The 23,059-nt window shown below is 36.2% G+C and overlaps 1 long non-coding RNA gene across 1 annotated transcript in view; it reads left to right on the top strand.

Annotated features, from left to right (window-relative positions):
* LOC131203271 (uncharacterized) overlaps positions 1-22,380 on the top strand; it is a 51,553-nt gene extending 29,173 nt beyond the window's left edge. Inside the window, exon 3 of the long non-coding RNA XR_009156330.1 lies at positions 21,992-22,380. This is a non-coding gene — a long non-coding RNA (uncharacterized LOC131203271). The remainder of the gene's footprint in view (positions 1-21,991) is intronic.
* Positions 22,381-23,059: the final 679 nt, after the last annotated feature.

The raw sequence follows: 23,059 nt of genomic DNA, 5'->3' as shown, positions 1-23,059 counted from the left end.
CTGTATTTGTATTTTCTTATCTAGGTGTCATAAACATCCTCTTTTTGAAGCTGAATTAATACAAGCTGCGAAAAAGGAATACTGATGGCTCTTTTCAATATAGAACAATATTTTGCTTGAGGATTATGCAAATTAATTCTTGATGTCTCATTAAATGATAATATTTAAGCCCAATGTTTTTTTTAAAAAAATGCCAGCTAAAATTCTGATCAGTCAACTATAGTTTCAAGGTAATACCTTGACAGGTATGTTAAACACAAGCTGTCCTTTAAATACTTTATGTTCAGCTAATGTTCGTGATATACCAAGTAATTAGTCTATCTTTCTATTTTCCGTTCCAGATATATAAAGTGCGTTTAGAAAATATTCAGGACCCTTTCACTTTTGTCAATTTTGTTATGCTGCAGGCTGATTCTACAGTTGTTGAAATTCATTTTTTTTTTATTAATCTACGCTCAGTACCCCATAATGACAAAATGAAAATAGAATTTTAGAAATGTCTGTAAATTTATTAAAAAGAAAAAAAACTTGAAATATCACAATTGGCATGAGTATTCAGACTCATGAATACTCAGAGTATTCAGAATACTAAATATTCATTTAGTATTTAGTATTTCATTTAGTATTTTGTTGAAGCACCTTTGGCAGCAATTATGCCTCTAGTCTTTTTGGGTATTATGCAACAAGCTGGATTGAGGGATTTTCTGAGATTCTTTCTGGCAAATCCTCTCAAGCTCAGTCAGATTGGATGGCAACTATCAGTGGACAGTCATTTTGAGGTCCCTCCAGAGATGTTCAATAGGGTCAAGCAGAGCGCTGGCTGGGCCACTCTAGGACAACAGAGTTGTCCCTAATCCACTCCCGTGTTGTCTTGACTTTGTCCTTAGGATCGTTGTCATGTTGGAAAGTGAAACTTCCATCCAGTCTGAAGCCCTGAGTGGAACAGGGTTTTATTGAGGATAACTGTGCACTTTTCTGCCTTCAGCTTTCCTCACCCTTGACCAGCCCCCCAGTCCACTGCTGAAAACCATCCCCACAGTATGATGCTGCCACCACCATGCTTCACTGTTGTGGTGGTATTAGGCAGCTGATGAGTAGTGTCTGGTTTCCTCTAGACATAATGTTTAGAATTGAGGCAAAACATTTCAATTTTGGTTTCATCAGAGCAGAGAATCTTGCTCCTCAAAGTCTGAAAGTCTTCTAGCTATTTTTTTGCAAATTCCAAGCAGACTTTCATATGTTTTGCACTGAGGAGAGGCTTCCATCTAGCCACTATGGCATAAAGCCCAGATCAATGGAGGGATGAAATGATAAAAATGGGGATGTTTTGGATGAGAGCTTGGAGGAAATTAACCAGTGTAATCAGTACTTGAATGGAATGGAGGTGCAAACAAAAATGGATAAAAATGAAGATATGATCGTGAATAAACAAGATGATCTAACAAGGCTCTTTTTAAAAAGTTTAGATGAAATGCCTGAATCTGTGTTACAAGAGGCTGTCTCCGAATTGGAAAAATTCACACGGGAGCCACGAGGGCTCCTCTATCACCCGCGCAGCCGCATTCTGACTAACTGAAGCCTCCGGATGCCCCTCAAGGGAGCCCCATGTAGAGAGCATTGCAGTAATCCAGGCGAGACGTCACGAGGGCGTGAGTGACCGTGCATAAGGCATCCCGGTCTAGAAAGGGGCGCAACTGGCGCACCAGGCGAACCTGGTGGAAAGCTCTCCTGGAGACGGCCGTCAAATGGTCTTCAAAAGACAGCCGCTCATCCAGGAGAACGCCCAGATTGCGCACCCTTCCATCGGGCCAATGACTGCCCCAACAGTCAGCCGAGGACTCAGCTGACTGTACCGGGATGCCGCATCCACAGCCACTCTGTCTTGGAGGATTGAGCTTGAGCCTGTTTCTCCCCATCCAGACCCGACGGCTTCCAAACACCGGGACAGCACTTCGATAGCTTCATTGGGGTGGCCCGTGTGAAAAGTACAGCTGGGTGTCATCAGCGACAGCTGGTACCTCACACGAAGCCACTGATGATCTCACCCAGCGGCTTCATATAGATGTTGAACAGAAGGCGAGAGAATCGACCCCGCGGCACCCCACAAGTGAGGCGCCTCGGGGCCGACCTCTGCCCCTGTCAACACCGTCTGCGACGGTCGGAGAGATAGGAGGAGAACCACCGATAAACGGTGCCTCCCACTCCCAATCCTCCAACCGCGCAGCAGGATACCATGGTCGATGGTATCGAAAGCCGCTGAGAGGTCTAATAGGACCAGGGCAGAGGAACAACCCCTATCCCTGGCCCTCCAGAGATCATCCACCAACGCGACCAAAGCCGCTCCGTGCTGTAACCGGGCCGGAAACCGGACTGAACGGGTCTAGATAGTCAGTTTCATCCAGCTGCAGGGGAAACTGATATGCCACCATACTCTCTACAACCTTCGCCGCGAAGCGAAGGTTGGAGACCGGACGATAATTACCTAAAACAGCCGGGTCCAGGGAGGGCTTCTTGAGGAGGGGCCTCACCACCGCCTCTTTCAAGGCGGCCGGAAAGACTCCCTCCAACAAGGAGGCACTCGTAATCGCCTGGAGCCAGCCTCGTGTCACCTCCCGAGTGGCCAGCACCAGCCAGGAGGGGCACGGGTCCAGTAAACACGTGGTGGCATTCAGCCTACCCAACAACCTGTCCATGTCCTCGGGAGCCACAGGGTCAAACTCATCCCAGAAAATATCACCAAGACCACCCTCAGACGCCTCATCTGAATCGCCGCAATTTTGGTCTAGACCGTCTCGAAGCTGAACGATTTTATCGTATAGATAACCGTTAAACTCCTCAGCACGTCCCTGCAACGGGTCATCCCGCTCCCCCTGGTGAAGGAGGGAACGGGTCACCCGAAACAGGGCGGCTGGGCGGTTATCTGCCGACGCAATGAGGGAGGAGGCGTAGCAACGCCTCGCTTCCCTCAGTGCCACTAGGTAGGTCCTAGTATAGGACCTAACTAGTGTCCGATCAGCCTCTAAACGGCTAGACCTCCAGGAGCTCTCTAGGCGTCTTCTCCGGCGTTTCATCCCCCTCAGCTCCTCGGAGAACCAAGGAGCCGGTTGGGATCTGCGCCGGGTCAGAGGCCGCAGAGGCACGACACGGTCTAAAGCCCCAGCCGCAGCCCGTTGCCAGGCTGCGGCTAGTTCCTCTGCCGTGCCGTGAGCCAGACCCTCAGGAAGTCTATGTCTATGCCTGGACATTTGGTTTTTCTTGCCCAAGTGAAAAGTTGTGGGAGCTTCATCACTGGAAGCCTTCAAGAAGAGGCTGGACTGCCATTTGTCTCCTGCTTGGGTGGTAGTGGTGGGGTTGGACTAGAAGACCTACAAGGTCCCTTCCAACTCTGTTAATCTGTTAAAATCTTAATTTTCTCTGCATTTAATGTCATCTTTTTAGATAGGGCCCAGTGTTCAATTCTGTCAAGATCCTTCTGGATCTTGAGCCTATTTTCCATGTATTTTGCCATTCCTGTCAGCTTGGTGTCACCTACGTATTTGATGAGTTTCCCTTGTATTCCGTAATCTGAATTGTTTATGAAGATATTGAAGACTAATGGGCCTACAATAGAACTTCTGGGTATCCCACTGCTTACTTCCCTCCATGTAGATGTAGTTCCATTAAGGACTACACAATAAGTATAGTTTGTCAGCCAGTTACAAATGCATCTGCTGGTGGTACTGTGTATCCCATATTTTTCTAGCTTACTAAGAAGTAGGTTGTGGCCTACTTTGTTCAATGTCTTACTGAAATCCACTTTTTTTCTGGTCCATTAATTTAGTCACTTTGTCAAAGAATGAAATAAAATTTATCTGGCAAAATCTGTTTTTGACAAACCCATATTGGCTTCTGGCTATAACTGCCTGTTTCCAGGTGTTCACAAAGCTGTTGCTTGATTAACTTTTTCAGGATCTTCCCCAGTATTAATGTCAGGCTGATTGGTCTTAGTTTCCTGAATCTATTTTTCCTTTTTTTTTTTTTTCAAGTAGGGAACCAAATCAGCTATTTTGGTGCGCCAGGATCTGTGAAAGATATTGATCAATGGTTCTGAGATCCGACTTCCGGTTGGCCCCCCTTTCTTGCTGGGTGCCTAACTTAAGGCACTCCGCACTGGATATCGTAAAAGCCAGTGAAAACAGCGAAAAACAGCTGTTCCCGGCTTTGATTTCTCTCTCTGGTCGAAAGAGAGAGAATAGAGCTGCAGGGAGGAGTGGTAGATTCCCCTAGGGGCTTTGTTTTTCTTAGAGTCCCGAAGGGTTTGAATCCCATTGAAATCCTGCTATCTCCGGTCTTAAGTGCGCTCCTGCAAAAGCAGGAAAAGAGGAAGGTGTCCACCTCTGCTCAAATGATTTCTTTTGGTGGATTCCTATATGCAGACGGAAGAAGCACGAGTGAACAATTATTGGATTGCAAGTATTTTTGATTTCCTGACTTCCACCTTTTAAAAAGAGAAACTTTTTTCCCCCCTTGCTTTAACTGACTGTTTAAAATGGCGTTTGAGAGGAAGTGAAAGTAAAGGGAAGTAAAGTAAAGTAAAAAGGAGCAAGCTGCATAATTAAGAAGCTGGGAAACACTATTTGTGGATTGTAACGAATTGAGTTCTCCTATACTTAAAGGAAAAAAGGCATTTATTTGCTGAGAAAGTGAAACTGAATGGAGATTTTATATTATTATGTTGGACTGTGGACTGTTGGATTATATTAGTTTGTTTAAGTATTTCATAAGGGGATTCTCCATAAGAACTTCGCCATGAAGGTTCTTTCAGAAGAATGGATTCGTGACTTTATACAGGATTATAAAGAAAGAATGTATTTAATTATTCAAAAATACGAATTGATAAAAAATGGGGATGTTTTGGATGAGAGCTTGGAGGAAATTAACCAGTGTAATCAGTACTTGAATGGAATGGAGGTGCAAACAAAAATGGATAAAAATGAAGATATGATCGTGAATAAACAAGATGATCTAACAAGGCTCTTTTTAAAAAGTTTAGATGAAATGCCTGAATCTGTGTTACAAGAGGCTGTCTCCCGAATTGGAAAAATTCACAGGGTTAATGCTTTCCAAGAGTTCTCTTTCCGAACTGATGGAATATATGGCAGTAACTTGTGGATTGTTGGACATAAGGAACTATTAGGAAATATTGTGATTGACTTTTTAAAAGGAGTAATGAAGGAAAGACAGAGACTAATGCATCAAATAAAATGGCAAGAGATAAAAGTATTATCCTTGAAAGAAGATTTTTTTGAAATATTAACAGATAAAAATATTAGCATCCCTGAAAGACTTTATGTGAGAAAGATCTGGAAGAAATGGGTTGATTATATGTTTCACATCTATCATAAAAGACTAAATATTTGGATTTATATTGGATTTTGAATATAAAGTTGAGATACTGTAATTTCTTGTATTCAAATTATATAATGTGTTCTAATGAATTGCAAATAGAATATTCTTGAAAGATCTTATGTAAGAAAGATTTGGGGGGAAAATTATATGGTTATAGAAGCTATAAGGGAGATATTCTCTGAATTGGATTGGACTTTTACGCATTAGCTGGTTTTAAATACTTTAGGATTAATTTGTTCTACTGATTTATATATATTTATTATTGTTAATTGTTAAATTTTTTTTTTTGGAGGATTTTGGTTATATAAGGAGGAAGTCAGAGCTAGAGAGGGAAAATTGGTATAATAGTTTTTTGGGGAAATTTTTTTTAGCATATGTTTGTTTTATTTTTAACTATACCTTGTGTTTGTTCCGGGAAGTCAGGGGGGAGGGGGGTTTGTGAAGGGAGGGGGGATGGGGGCTGGGGGAAAGGGGGGAAAAATTTTGTAAAACTTTTTGAATAAAAAAAATGGTTCTGAGATCCATTGATCTGCCAGTTCTTTCAGAATTCTGGGATGCAATCTATCTGGTCCTAGTGCAGGGGTGTCAAACTTGTGGTGTCACACTGCTGTCATGTGACATATCGTGAATTTTTCCCCTTCTGGGGATGGGGAAACTGGGGTTGGGAGTGGCCAGCATGTGATATATCTGGCCCACAGGCTGTAAATTTGGCACCCCTGTCCTAGGGATTTGAACTTCTCTAGGGTAGACTGTGTTCTCTTACCATTTTCTTGTCTATTTTAATTTGTATTCCTAGTCTGTCTTTTACAATTCTGTTTTTCATAGACTGTGCTGTTTTTTTTTTCTTTTGCATGAAGACAGATACAAAGAATGAATTAAGCAACTCTCCTTTCTCCCTGCTGGTTATCACTTCCTTGCCATCTTCTCCCATGAGTGGAGCAATTGTTTCTTAGACTTTTTCCCTTGTTTTTTACATGTTGAAAGGCACATTTTTTATTATTTTTGACATTTGTTGCAAGTCTTACTTCATTCTGAGCCTTAGCTTTCCTGATTTCATCTTTGCAGATTCAGGCTATAACCTAGTATTCTGCCTTAGTTATGTGTCCCGCTTTCCATTTTTTATACTTATCCTTTTTTTGTCTTTCAGCTTATCAGAGAGTTGTTTGTGCAGCCATGCTGGTTTCTTTTTGGATTTCTTATTTTTGTTTTTCAGTGGTATTATGCTAGATTGGGCTTTTATAATAAAAGCTTCCTAAGTTTCTTGTGTCATGGATTTACATCCATGGAATCCTTCCAAGGTTTTCTCTAAGTTTGTTTAATTTAGCTCTTTTAAAATCTAAGGCACTAGTTTGATTTTGCTCTATTGTTCATGTCTGCATTATATTGAATTCCAATATCACATGATCATTCTTCACTAAGTTCCTGCAACTTCAGCCTTCTTTATCATTTCATCTCTGTTTGTAAGAATTAGGTCCAGTATAGCTGACCCTCTAGTTCCCTCTTCTACCTTTTAGATGCCAAAGTTGTCAGCTAGGCTCATAAGAAACCTAGTTGACCTCCACATGATGCTGAGTTTCCTAGTTGATGTCAGAGTAGTTAAAATCCACATTACTATTGTGATTTGTTTCCTACATACATTATTTAACTGATTAGCAAAAAGTTCATCTCTTTTTGGTGAGGTAGGCTATAGTATACACCTATGGCAATGTCAATTTTCCTCTTATTCTAACCCATATGCATTCAAGGAGGCTTTCAGCCTAGGTGTTGTCACAGTTATGCCATGCCAGTTGTTGTGATTCGTGGATATCTGGTTACAAATGAATTACAGGACTCAGGACTGTTGATTAAGCTACCAGGATCAGCAGCTGCTGCAGTACTGGAAGAAAAAAGGTGTTTACCTATTACAAATAGACACATATTGAAAATAAAGAAATAATTACTTGTTATTACAAACCAAGTACAATAAAAATGTGACATTTATAAAGAATGTACCATATCTTAAAAAAAATAACTTTCAGAAAAGTAACAGAGGTAGATTAATGTCAATGTATAATTCAAACTAAGTATTCACAAAAGCAAAATTGGAAGAACTGCAAAGATCTATCTGTGGCAAAGAAATCAAAGCTTTGCCAGAAGTAGCTTAGACTGTAGAGGCAAATCAGAAGAGTTGGCATAGAGAAAGCCAGCATAGATATGGAATCACTTTCATTCCCAAGTCAGGCATCCTTTCCCTGCCTTCTCAGAAAAAAAACAAAGCACTATATTTAAAAAAAAAGAGGAACTGAAACAAACAATAACTTTTCATCTAAAACAGCACAAAAACAAAGAATAGGGTTACCTGTAATGAAGCTTGTTAAAAAGAAACAGCTAGCATATGCCAACATTGTAATGTCAAGAACCAGCTCACTACAAGAAACAAGCCAATTAATTTATAGCATGGCTGCAGTTACCAGTATAACTGAATACCTGGAATGCAAAATCCACAAGGAAGAAAAAAAAGCCAAACAGCATATCACTGAATGGAAGATCTGATTGGAAATAAGATCAGTATGATAAGATCAGATGAAAGCACACTAGAAGAGGTAAAGAAATTAGCTGAAGGACAAAAAGACCAAAAAAAATCAAAACAAATTGAATCAAATCAAATATATTAATTGCAGACTTAGGCCAATCTTTACCATAAAAAGAATACAGTAAAAGAGAGGAACAATTTAACACAGTAATTAGCTATTGGGAAAGGGAAAAATAATACAAAAATAAAACACATATCAGCCATATAACTTGCTACAGGTGCCTTTATTTGGCCACTGACGTGAGCATAGGGTTAGCATCCCTTAAAAAATACTAAACATAAGATTTGTCAGTATGGCCCTTGTATTTGGAATGAGAGCATGTCCTGGGGCTACATAGAAGGTTCTATATGAGTGGTGAAAATTTATATATCCTTGGATCCACAAAGGAAACTCTATCAAAAGGGCCACGATGTGGCTCAGGCTGTAAGACAGCCTATTATTAAACTCAGCTGCTTGCAATTACTGCAGGCTCGAGTCCCACCAGGCCCAAGGTTGACTCAGCCTTCCATCCTTTATAAGGTAGGTAAAATGAGGACCCAGATTGTTGGGGGGACAATAAGTTGACTTTGTATATAAATATACAAATAGGATGAGACTATTGCCTTACACAATGTAAGCCGCCCTGAGTCTTCGGAGAAGGGTGGGATATAAATGTAAATTAAAAAAAAAAAAGGAGTTCCATGAAATCTTCTGTCAGGTCAAAGGATGGGAGGGCATCAAAGATGGTTCTGGAAAATGCCCATCTGTGTTTACTTAGTGTTCACATTATATGGATACCCTGCAATAGAGAGTTTTCAACCAACTAATGTTTGGTGAGAGAATTGAGGGGACCATTTTGGTGATCTATGTCCCCGATTCTCACTTTTACTATTGATTTGGCCTTCTTTTGGGCTAATTGCCCAAATATTCCGGAGACAGGCAAAGATTGCAAAGTTCTTCTATGCAGGAATCAAACATGATTCTAAATTCTGAGTTTAGAATCCTTTATCTCTCATATCATGCAGGGCAAAACAAAAACAAAACAGGTTTCTTTCTTTCTTTTCTTTCTTTTCAATTATCTTTGAATAGAATCATTATAATTGCATTTGGGATCAGAACAGTATGCTAAAGATCTTACTTTTTTTTTTACTCTGCTAAATTAAGATAAATACTGAGATTTATATAAAATTGTTACTTGAACATGTACTATTTCTTATTAAAAGATATGTTACACAATTGCAAGGATTGCCTTTAGTAAAGTGCATACCAATTAGATATCTACTATAATTAGCTTCATCTAAAACCAATTAAAATAACTCAGAAAAGATCTAGGTGGGGACTGTGAAAGTCACTGATTGTTCTACGACGGACTGCTATAAAAACTTGTTGGGATTTGCTCTTTGCCTGCTTGCTTTTTATTGTGTTAAAATATAACAAATTTCCATCTCTAGAAAAGAAGAAATTATACTAGCTGATGCTTGTCTTAAAAGAAAAAAACAAAACAATAGCTCCAGCAGACAAAGGAAGCCAGGAAAGATGAAGATAATACGCTATTTCTAGTTGAATCTTGCAGTATTTGTTTTCCATTTATTTTATTTACAGAGACTCAGCGTGCTTCATCAATACAAACACAACATTACAAATAAATGAAATGATAAAAATGCAGAATAACTCAGGACATACTCAGCAGATTGCAATTCTCAGATAGAGGCCAAACATATCCTTTGTTTATAGTAATAAATTTCAGGTCCTGAACTTTTCATATAACCCTGAATGCATTAACAGTATATAGTGTTCTAATCATAAATGCATTATTAAATAGCATCAAATCTGACAAACATGCTTATGTTCACATTCATTTCTTCTTCAACTTCCTTGTGTACTTTGATTCTCAGAAATTACTACCTTCAGCAATAACCCATAGCTTCCGAAAAAACACCAGATTATTTTGAAGGCCTTCTCATTAAATGGAATTGCTGCTACACAGAAATGCATGATTACACAAAAAGTGCTGACACAAGTTGGCACTTTTAAGTTGGTTGATTTTCTGTGAACGTTAATCAAGGACAAACACTTATATTTCTTCATTTGGTCAGCAGAGAAAGGGAATTTTCACCCCCTGTGCACTGACAGCTTTATTTAGACAGATTTGATAAAAACATTAATATATTTGACAGACACTTCATGAAATGTTTACATTTTGAAACCATAGAAAAATATTACATTTTTAAACAATAGTCAAATATATAGATAGATAGATACTGGTAGATAGATAGATGGATAGATACTGGTAGGTAGGTAGGAGGTAGAAATAGATAGATAGATAGATAGATAGATAGATAGATAGATAGATAGATAGATAGATAGATAGATAGATAGATAGATAGATAGATAGATTGATAGATAGATAGATAGATAGACAGACAGACAGACAGATAGAAAGATAGATAATAAAAGCAGAATAAATATCTTATTCTCATCTTCCCACCTCCCCACCTGTAAACCTACCCAATAATTAATTGTAACCTAAGATACCAACAAAAATGCAGAACTTGCCCCTAAATCATTTGATAATCTAGATTTTAAAAAGTCAACAGCAAGTGTTAAGCTCATGGACCAGTCATCCATGGCAAAGTGAGACAGCCTAACATCTTTGTCCATACATGGAAAGAAAACTCTACTGGTGGCTGAGAATTCTATATATTTATTTATTTATTTTATTTGTCACAACAGTATGTATAAGCATAACATGAAATAACTATATGATGTATAAGCATATATATAAGCATAAGTATGTAATGACTATATGAAATTGGATACAATCAAAGGAAACATTAGGACAGGAACGGTAGGCACGTTGGTGCTCTTATACACGCCCCTTACAGTCCTCTTAAGAATGGGGTGAAGTCAATAGTAGAAAGTTTTTGGTTAAAGCTTTGGGGATTTTGGGAAGAGACCTCAGAGTCTGGTAGTGCATTCCAGACATTAACAACTCTGTTACTGAAGTCATATTTTCTGCAATCAAGATTGGAGCAATTCACATTAAGCTTAAATCTATTGTGTGCTCGTGTATTGTTGTGATTGAAGCTGAAATAGTTTTCAACAGGAAGGACATTGTAACAGATGATTCTATGAGTTAAACACAGGTCATGTTGAAGGCGGCGGAGTTCTACATTTTCTAAACCCAGGATTTCAAGTCTGGTGGCATAAGGTATTTTCTTGTAATCAGAGGAGTGGAGAACTCTTCTTGTAAAATATTTCTGGACACGCTCAATTGTATTAATGTCCAAAATGAGGTATGGGTTCCAGACAGGCAAGCTGTATTCAAGAATTCGTCTAGCAAATGTTTTATATGCTCTGGTTAGTAGTGTAGTGTTTCTGGAGAAGAAGCTACGCAAGATTAAGTTTACAACTCTTAAAGCCTTTTTTGCAATGTAGTTGCAGTGGGCTCTGGCACTTAGATCATTTATTATGAAAACTCCAAGATCTTTAATGGGGTGGGGGTCATCTACAAAGCAATGTCCATCAAGCTTGTATTTAGTGTTCAGATTCTTTTTTCCAATGTGTAAGACAGAGCATTTTCTTGTTGAGATTTGGAGTTGCAAAGTTTTTGACCCTTCTGACACAAAATCAAGGTCTTTTTGAAGGGTAGTTGTATTGTTGGTAGTGTTAAATAGTTTAACATTGTCAGCGAAGAGAACGCAATTACTTATAATATGGTCACAGAGATCATTAATGTATAATATGAAGAGTGTTGGTCCAAGAACGCTGCCTTGTGGAACGCCGCTATTGACAGGAACAGGATTTGATAGGACACTGTCTATTTTGACCACTTGTTGTCGTTTGACAGGAACACTGTTATCCAATTGTGGAGGGGTCCAGAGATGCCGTAGGATTTTAGTTTTAGGAGAAGTTTGTCATGTACCACTGAGTCAAAAGCTTTACAGAAATCAATGTAAATTGCATCTATTGCTTTGCCCTGATCAAGATTTGTAGTCCATATGTAGTCCATATGTCCAGTGAAGAAGTTGTAAATTACAGGATAAATTTTTTCTGAAACCATATTGTTGATTAGAGAGTAGGTTGTTTGTTTCTATTCCTGACCAAATAATGTGTTAGGCTAAAAAAACCCTTCCAAGTTCTATATCAATGCTGTAAAATTGATTCTGTGAAAACTGATTTTGTGAAAAGATGCAATCCTGCAGTCCTGTGACAAATATATATCCCCTATTCCTTTCTGCTATAGATATTCCTAAAGTAAGACATATATAATTACTCTGTAATCAGTTTTTTGTGTACTTCCATATCGTAAAGCTAGACATGATTTCCTCAAACTTATTCACTGCAATCACATTAGACACAAGGTATCTAATGTTAATAAACTATTTGTTGCAACTGATATATTTCTGACCATATTTCTTGTTGTTATTTAGTACCGTTTCAGTTCAGCACCACAAAAATTAATTTTTTACCCATGTATAAGAAAATACAATTCAAAAAGGTGTGTTCAATACTTCCATTCCAAAGAGTACCTTTGTTAGCAGCCATTTGCCATGTGAATTAATTCTTAACTGTAGGGCAATCTTCTGTATGTTATAGTTCTTTAATTATTATACAGTAAATAAATAACCTAATTTCAAAACATTTATCCTTCAAGTATATGGTGCTTGCATACACTATTAAACATTAATAGTGCTGATATTAAACATTAAACATTGTAATACAAAGTTTTGTTACTTTGATCCAACCAATTACATTCATATAGCCAGCTCTAATCCTATTCCATTTATATATCACAACACATGGGAGATTTTAAACTGGGAAACATAATAGCGGTTTATAACTCTTAATATACAAGGTCCCTATTGAGACTAGTAGACAATAATGGTTTCTTTTCTTTCATTTTTTCCCCGTGGATATAATGGGGCCTTAACATTCTGTGCTGCAGTAAATATTTGCTATTAGTCATAACATAGTTCTTCCTCCCATTACCCATACAAACACGCACAAATATAAAAAGTACTGTTTAGAAAATGGAATAAATCTGATATTTATGTAATTTATCTAGCTATTCAGTATCTTCTATCCAGTATATGATTTAAGATTCATGTACTTATTCAACATAATTTACCTATTGATACAACTTTGGGCAGAATTTAGTATTGCTAAATCAATGGTTGTAAGAGCATGCAATTTTAAAGAACATTCCCTGCTATTATTCAAGCTCCATACCTAAGTCTATGATGAAATCATCTGTTGCCCAGCAGAAAATGGTTGTGGTACGTTAATTTATCTTTTATTTTTTTTCCAGAACATTTTAGCTTTAAGAGGCTTTAGGCCATGCAACTCGACCAGTTAAATATATGCTTTTACATCCTTAGGTTCCAGCAGGCAAGGTGCCCTTGGCTCACTTTGCTTTGGGCTATGGTACCAGCCTGCAATTTTAGAAAGCTATGTCTTGATAAGATGAATATTACTGTCTCTTTAATCATTGCCATGATCATTTTGCCATGAACAATTTAGTCCAGCTCTTCAAGTGTATCTCATAAAAGCATTGCGTTAAAACTCTTCCTCTACCTCTCATGGAGCCATACTTTTGGAACTTGCATCCAGATGAATGTTCCTAGCATTGCTTGTTCCTTTCACTGATAACTTTAGTGTACAAAAGGAACTAAGTTCATAGTTGTTAGGATTCTGATTAAAGAACAATAGATATTCAGGGTGGTATAGAAATGGTTATTTCTGTGATGCAATTTATAATTAATGTTTTTAACTCGGGAGTATGGATTCTATGAGATGAGGTTGGTAATTTGTGGAATTGTACAGTTTTTTACAATGAGTGACACTGAATGATATTGTCAGACAAATTATACCTTGGAATTCATGTTTTTTGGGAAAATAAGCTTTGTCAGTATGAGCAATTGCTTTTTGAATATACAAATACATTGTTGATAAACAACAGCAATGATGAAAAAGATTGCATGGCTCCATTTTTTTTATCACCTAGACTGTTTCATAAATATCCATGTCATCCATAAGGAAAAAGATTGTCAGTTTAGGTTAACCTATGCATCTCCTACAGGGATGCGGTGGCTCAGTGGCTAAGATGCTGAGCTTGTCGATCAAAATGTTGGTAGTTCAGCGGTTTGAATCCCTAGTGCCGCATAACAGGGTGAGCTCCCATCACTTGTCCCAGCTTCTGCCAACCTAGCAGTTTGAAAGCACGTAAAAAATGCAAGTAGAAAAATAGGGACCACCTAGGGAAGGTAACTGGATTCCATACGCCTTTGGCATTTAGTCATGCCGACCACATGACCATCCAGATGGTAAAATATCTCTTCTTAAATTGTGAAGCAATTGTGAAAATTAGCATCATATTTCAATCACAAAAAATAGAAAATCAAATATTAAGTGTTATAAAAATTAAATATTTTGAATAATACTTTGTAGAAGTAGAAAAGATATTTTGTAGAAATGATATCTTTTTAAAATCCAAGGCACTTCTCTTTGCTTATAAATATCCATTATGGAATGTAGTGATATGGACAAAACACTATCAACCAGTGTTTCAAATTTTTTTTACTACAGGTTCTGTGGGTGTGGCTTGGTGGGCATAGCAATGAAATGTTCTATGGCTTATCTTCAATCTGAGGAAGAGTTTGGAACGTACAGTATTTGTTAACCAGACACTTGTGCCCCCACTTCCTAATACAATTTTTACTGCATTACTTAAATTTATTCTGTTCCCTGAACTGGGATCTTACGTCTGATTTCATGTTTACTACAAGCAGCCACAATCAATCAGAAACATCAGGCTAGTGCCATAGAAAAGCTCTATCATTTCTGGTAGTTCTGATGACTTACAGCAGGTCTATAAGGATTAATGGATTAATCCTGACAAACTTTGACTATTCTTACACATATTCCCCATTAGCTCCTCTGATCTTTAGAAAATAAATTTGATAGTTACTACAATTAACCTAAGTCCTTGCCTACTGTTATACACAGACAAATATACAGATTAACAAATGGACAAAGGATGTAGTATTTTGCAAAATACACAATCTTTCAATGACACCACTTGAATACCACCAACATTGACAAAATCACCATCAATTGGGAAAGGTGGCTTTATTTGGAACAGCTTATGTCCTGTGTTGATAGTTTTATTATATTCAAACAGTAACATCTGTTACTTCCCTGTTATCTGGGAAGTACTTGATAGGTGGACAAAAATGCCAAATCCAACACTTTGCTAACTCTACAACAAGCCATAATAATAATAATTTGATAAACTTCTATACCACCTGACTCTCAATAAATCAGGAAGTCTAACAATAATTAGACAATAACAACTGAATTAAAAATACTATAAATTCCTATTTTACTTATTGCCATATCTTTTGGATTTATTTAGTTGCCCAATTCTGTTTATATTAAAATATGATTTTCTGATTTTGTTTTGTTTTTTGGAAACACAAATAATTTTCATATAGTTTCTGTTTATAGTAATATTTGCTAAGATTGTTTATTATTACATTAAACACATGCACAAACACACAAGTCCACAAGAAGTGGATTTTCTTACAAATTAGGCAGAAAAATGACTACAGATTTTGATTTATATGGTCATTTCTAGAATACCTATTTACTCCTCCTTTTTTCTTTGCTGTCTAAGCCAGAAATTGAGGGTTTATGGATCGTTAAGTGGTGTAGATACCTTTCCTGCCTATACATGGTTTATTTTCATAAGTAATTTTGTTTCTAAATAATTTTTCAGTTAAATAGAATCTACTCCATTTCAGTGTTCAAAGTACTATATATTGGTACATTCATAAACCCATAGTAAGCTATATTTGGATTACTGAAAGTGCTTTTTAAATACTTCATACGTAAGTAGAACCATGTATTGTTTTATAACTATTCGTATATTTTTGTACTTTAGTATATAAGCATAGAAAATTAAACAAATGAAAGGCTGTAGTAAGCAGAAGAAATTATTTGCTATGATCAAACTGTGTTACAGCTGTTCATAAAATTTAGCTATAGTCTTGAGATTGCCTGCCAATCACAGAAAGTGTTGTTACAGCTTTCAAGTAATTTGCATGTGAAAATACCTTTAGTATCTTCTCAAACAGAGTTTGTTAACTAGAGCAGAATCTGAGATTCATTGGAAAGTTCTGGTGAATGTTGTAGGTATACACTAGAAGCTGTTGTGATGTCAAAATATTGTTGTGGGCCTCATTATGCAAATCACAGTTTGTGCTGTATATGATACGGCATCATGATGAATATGATAAAACTTCTATACCCAACCCCAAACCTGTAAATATCCAATTTGAGGTATGATCTTTATGAGCAGTCAATGATAAATAACAGTGAGGGAAGTTCAGAGACTACAAAGCAGTGTTGATATCTGACTGACTGTCCTGTTTTCAAGCAGATTAAACACATTAATAAGAATATTCTAATGCAAAACATGTAAGATGAAAAATAAACAAAATGAGGCTGATGTTTCTTGGGAATTAACCTGTTAAAGAAAAACATTTGAAAAGAAGTGGTGAAAATTATAAGCCTCTTTTCTAACCAAAGAGCTTTCAGGTGCCACTTTGACACTCAGAGAAGCAGAGCCTAAAGGCACAGAGACTGTTGGTGACACACAATCAAAGACATGAGCAGGTGCAGCTATAGACTCTCCCTCAGGCTCTGAGGATCCTTTGAGAGTGATTACTTAAAAAAAAACAACAACAACAAAAAAAGCACCCAGCAATTTGCACACAGTATTCATGGGTAGTTATTAAAGAAATGTTTTTATAAGAAATGGATGCTAATTTTCTTCTTGGCTTTCCTTTTACAGATGAAAATGAATGTTTATAAAAGAATATCATAGGACAATGGAGAATCAGTCTGCAATAAATTGAAGAAATGCTGTTTTACAAACTTGTTTAGGGTTTGCCTATATTGGGTGGACTTTGTAAAGCTGTAAAGCTGATCAAGGTTTTGATAAAATACTGTATTTTGAATTCCCCGTAATCCTCATATAAGATTACATGTGGAAATAGATTCAACAGGAACAATGAAAACCTCTTTATTTTCAGAGTTGAACTATGTCCCAAAGTTAGCATAGTTAGAGTACTGTTGACAATTATGTTGTAACCAAAATAGAATTATTACTCAAACTGACAAAAGTGAGAAAGTTCCAGTTCCAATGATAATAAAATTATGTTGCTCAAATCTCACAAAATCAGTTTTCAAACATTAGAGAAATAACTCAATGTAAATACTTCGTAACATACTAATGAAGGTCATATTCAACTATAGTCTTTAAACTTAAATATAAATTGAATTCAGAATGAGTTTTATTGCAGAAATTGTGCTCAATGAAAGAAAGAAAAAAATCAGAACTGAGTTGCATATCTTTCATGTTGCCTGAATTTAGAATAATGAATTGTCTGCTTCAATTATAAGTTTTAAGCAGCATCACTGATAATTGCAACTTTCAAGATCTTTTCTTTAGTGAAGTGTTGTTTATAATGAATCAGCTCTCTGCACAACTTCAGTCTATTTCAATGACTGAAATTTTACTTTATAGAGACTTAAAGTACTATCTAGATACATTCCTGATAATTACACCTGACATTATTCTAACATTTCCCTAATTATTTGGTCTCAATATGGTCCCCTTTCCCACAGAAAGGAAGCAACTCCACTGATAGTTCAGAAAAAGTTCAGACAAGATTAGCAGTATTTCACCTAGATATTTTAATAACCACAGTTGACCTAGATTTGCCACAGGTGATTAAATGGAGACATAGGTTTGGCTAATGTCTCTTTCATAGCATTGGGGGAAAAAAATCAGGCCAGTCCCAATTGCTTTAAATAACTGCTATGTGGCCTGAAAACTGGCTTCTAGTTAGGTTACCAGAACTGGGCTGCAAAAATCTAGATGATCATTAGATTGTAACAAAAAGATACAAGAAATGCTCTTCCTTTGTTGTCACCCACTGGTCATGTGGCTGGTTGGCTGGTTGGCTACCAAAGCTGCTGTCTTAGGCTATAATTTATCTGATTACAGAAGCATAAATAAACCATTCTTAAAAACTATGTTAAACAGGAATTAGGGAAAACCAGCTACGTATGTTTTATTTGTGCCTTTAATGAAACACCGTAAAAATGCCACATGTACAGTTATTCCAGGGTGTTCATTTCTACAGTTACAATAGACATAAACATGTCTCTAATTTACTTTCAATTAAATAATAGCTTTGGCATTTAATGCAGTTGGCATCATTTCAGGAAAGCAAGTTGCGTAGATTTTTTTCCTCATAGATAAGCTTTTGAAAGTATCTTTCTCATTTGTAAAATATTTGCAGTAACACAAACTCTCTGAAATCTCTTGTGACATTCAGATTTGTGAGTTGACATATAGACTTGCAGTAACAGAACTCAAATGTTGTAACCTCTCTTTTTTTCCTAAAGAAATTTTGTTTTTACGATATGCAGCAGGATTGCTAGATACATACTTTTGTTATTTCCTTTTGCTTTCATTTGATGTAAGTGAAAGAAACATAGCAGAAGAAATACATGTTAATGAAAATCATTGGTACAAAACAGCAGTGCTAAAGTTGTGCAGGCAATATGACTCAATAATGGAACAGGGTCAAGACTACCTTTCCATGATATCATCTATGTGTTCTTTCAGGTCAGATAAGGTGGGCAAGACTTCTAGTCCCTAAATGTTGCTATGTGATGGGATCTAAAAAGTGCTCCTTTTCTGTGGTAGCCTCTGCCCTGTGGATTACTTTACCCCTTGAAATTTGGCGGTAACTTCCATAAAGCTTTGAAGACCTACCTTTTCCCCCAAGTACTCTCATAGAATTAGGTAACTGCACATTAGAAGTTTGACTTGGTGTCAGGTTTTGTTGCTGTTAATGTTTATAATGTACTTAGATTTATAATTTTAATATGTTTTTATGTTGTTTTAACTTTTGATTGAGAGCTGCCCAGAGTTGATTATACGAGAGCAACTATATAAATGTTTTAAATAAATCAATAAATCCATTGCAAAACAAGGGAATTCAAAGCAAATGTACGAATAAGCTAAAAGTTAAACAGCTTATACAAATTAAAAAAGTAATATGGTTGTTCTCTCGTATCAGACTCCAATACTTTCTCGGATATAAGAAATAAAGTCCTACACTGTAGATGATATACATAGCTGGTCATTGAGGTTGACAAGTATATTTCTCAGTGGTGGGATGGGGGATAAATTATCTGGAGAACAATTGATTCTGAATGGAGGAAGGAACCCTCTCACCTTTAATACTTTCAAATGACTGATAAATCATAGATCAAAATCTTGCCCATGAAATATTAAACTTTTTCAGCTCCTCTGGTGTGAACTGGCCCTAAATGATTTCTGCATACTAAAACCTGTTTGAATTCAAAATACATGTAGAAAGGTACTTTCAGTTATGATTCTTCTTTCACCCCTGTGCTGTATGATTTCAAAGCTGATGGTTTCTGAAAAATTAACTTCCATGAACCAGCCTTAATTTCATTAGGAAAGCATGAATATGCAGAAGCTATAGCGTTAAGTGAAACAATTGCTTTTATATTTTGTCCACATTGCTCCTATACTGTGCACAGAATTGTGGCTGACATGCAAGGTGACTATGACATATTGCTAACCTCTTCAGCATACAAATTGCCTTTTAACCTTCTGTTGTACTTGCAGCCACCTTGTTTTCTAGAAAAGGCATTTGGATATTTGCAAAATTATGTCACCTTTAAAGACAATTGTAGGCCAATTGAGTCCTGACTTGTGTCATCCTTTCTAATAAAAAATGTGCATGTGTATGCAAGCAGAACATAATAGATTGCTTACAAATTGGCATGCCAGTGATGAGAATGGTAAGTAATGTTGCGACAAATTTGCTTAAAGTCACAAGAGGTCTTAATGTACCTTCTAAGGTACATATTTGCATATCTGTTTCAAAAAGATGGCATTTTACCATTTAGAACTTTAATTTTATAATGACATTTTTGAACTGATGTTAGTATGGAAGAAAAAAAATAATTCATCTTTTAGCATGGACTCTCTTTTAATTTAGCAGAATAGTAACAAACAAAAACAAAACTTAAGGAAAATGCATAATATATTTAATATAATTAATATTTGTTGTCTATATTGCATTAGTTTTTTATTTTTAATTCCGATAGTATTTACAATATTTTTAATTTTATAATTACAATGAAGCAGTTGATACATCTTCTGAATGTATAATGTAAATGTTCTTACAATCCAATTCTATTTATGCCTATACTGGAGCCAGCCTTATAAAATGTAAGTAATACTGTTTTGCTTTTAGGAATGTATAAGAAGACAACTTGAAACTTCAATATTAACAATCTGGGACAAAGCCCCATTGAACACTTAGAACCCTGGAGGTCAAAGGCATATTGTTCACATTTTTAAAACAATTTTATCTCATAGAATGTGTTCTTATATTTTGTTTATGCTTTCATGTAATAATTTTGATGAATTTTGTTTATGCTTTCCTATAATAATAATAATTGCATTTTTTTATTGTCAGTAAGCATCACAAAATTTGGAGATAAACCCATTTTAAAGGATTACAATTCCATTTTGCATATTTCTTTTAAGAACATTATTCATATCGAAATATGAATAAAAAAACATTTTATGTCATTCATAGGTGTTGAGTAAACTACTATACAAAATGTGACAGTTTATGTCTGCTAAATGCTGTTCCTAAATTACCCGACTTGGAAGAGAGATCCAATTTGTTAATCAGGTTGTCATTAGAGATGAAAATATCTCAGAGAGGATTCTGGGAAATGAGGAAGCAAGATCCTGTTGTTAATTAGAAATCCTATAGATGTTAAAATGGATTATTGTAGCTTTAGTGGCTCTTGGATATAAACTATGACCTGTTAGTTTCTAACTGGTGAATCTTAAATGGATTGATAAGATAATGCCAATTAGAATTTACAAGATAATGATATGACCAGGACCAAACTTACTGAAATGTTTGAAAGCACATCAATGGGGAAAAGAGCACTGAAGAGGAATAACGTTGTGGGATATCGGGCTTGATGATCCTAGGGCTTGTCTGCAGGCAAAAACAGATGGGAGAAACAAGATCAAAATGTACTTGTTTACTGCTTTTATTATTTTAATATGACTGCTTTTGTTTTTTATGCTATGTAAGAGTTATTTGATTAGGAAGAGCAATCATGTACTTATGTTAAATGAATGAATAAATAAATATAGGTTGGAGAATAATCAGCCAGTTAGCTATGATATCTTCAGCCTGAGAGTATAAAATACCCATGAATTTTATAAGTGATGTCCTTAGATTCATAGTAGTAAACATTGTAGTAGTAGTTAATTAAGGACCAAGGGAGTGCATATATATCATTTAGATTTATTTAGAAGGATTTTGAGAATAAGGACAAATCCAGAGAAAAATATAAATGTGCCAGGTACAGATTTAAATAGTGTAATAAGGTTTTTCCACCCTCTATATCCACATTTTGCAAATTTCCTAAGAATTGAAAGTTCTGACATGTTTAGTTTCCTTTTAAGGAAACCAAAGGAACAAAGCAGAAAGAACTGAAGGAGTATTCTGATTAATTCTGTTATTTCCAGTCATGCTATTTAGCGTATTTTTACTCTGCTTCAGGAATTTAGCTGGCTTTGTTCCAGCAAAAGGCAGGTATGATAATGTCTTTATTCCAATAGCCTCTGATTATGCTGTTCTCTTGGATCTAGAACAGGAACAAATATCCTCATCTCCAGCTGTGATCACTGTTGGACAAATAGTTCCTCAAGCAATTTTGTATCAGCTTGGCTATATATGTTACTATCTACTTCAAGGCTGTATCCTGAAGCGATATCTTATCATCTTCACGGGAAGACTTATTGACTCATTTTGGGGTTTTAATATGATAAATAAGTGTAAACTAATTATCATGTCCCTTGAACTACCTAATATCATATTTTCATTTTTGACTTTTATTACCAGGATTGTAAGAAAACCCAGCAAAGTGAAGTTTGACCCTATTACATGAGAGGCATCTACTCTTTCCTCAAACCCTGAAAGATGGAAAGGACTGCCAGATATTGTCTATCATGGACTGTGGAGGTATACCACCAGCTTTTAAGAGCCAAGTGTTGCTATGTTTCCTCTGTTTGGATAAAGTCATTGTATAACTTCATACATATTTTGGTCAGAATGTTTAATCTGAGTTTGACACAACTACAACTACAAGTTGTAGAAACCTATGGCAAAAATAAGAGGAAATATATAGGTATCAAAAATAACAACGATTAATAACAATTTAACAAAAAACTAGGTTAACCTTTGAATAAACAGCGATTATTCTGTGCAGTTAATTTCTGATTGTAATGTTACAACCTCAGCAAAAGACAACAATCTATGAATACATGAAACACTCTTAAGAGATATGTATATAGGTCTATTTTCTTCGTATTGGAGATCTCTCCACTTAATGGATATTCAATGCAAATTTGCATTAGCTGATGTAGTAAGCTCTCAAAGACTAATTTAAACCAGTGACTGCTGCCTCAAAGTATAATTGCCATTTAGCAGCTACCTATGATCACCAATTTTAGACAGGATTGGGTGAACACTGAACATCAGTAAGGAAGAATGAGCTTCACTATTTGAATTCCATTCTAGAGAGCTCAAAATGTTTTTTGTTTGTTTAAAAATGTTTCTTTTAAAACTGTATTCACTCAAAAAGCAGTACATTTTATTAAACATCTAATAAATAATTTCTATTTTGTCAGGTTCAATAGACTATTACTGTCTAAAATATGTTTGCACTGGCAAGGTCAGTATAGATTGGAGGCAAAAAAGACATTAAATCGTGAGCACTGAAGTGCCAAAAGGGAAGCTTACCAACTTGAAAATACCTGTCAGATGCCAGCCTGTAGGCCTTGACAGCTTCATTAAGCCCTTTGTTTGCTAGCAATGAAGTAATGCTGCTACTATACATGCTTTGAAAAATCTATTGGCAAGGAAGAACAACCACCACCTGTATTATTGCTTGGAACCAATAATTTCTAT

Source organism: Ahaetulla prasina, chromosome 8 (assembly GCF_028640845.1).
Source record: "Ahaetulla prasina isolate Xishuangbanna chromosome 8, ASM2864084v1, whole genome shotgun sequence".
Classification (NCBI taxonomy): Eukaryota; Metazoa; Chordata; class Lepidosauria; order Squamata; family Colubridae; genus Ahaetulla; species Ahaetulla prasina.
The sequence above is the reverse complement of the archived record's forward strand: the minus strand, read 5'-3'. Positions and strand labels throughout refer to the sequence as shown.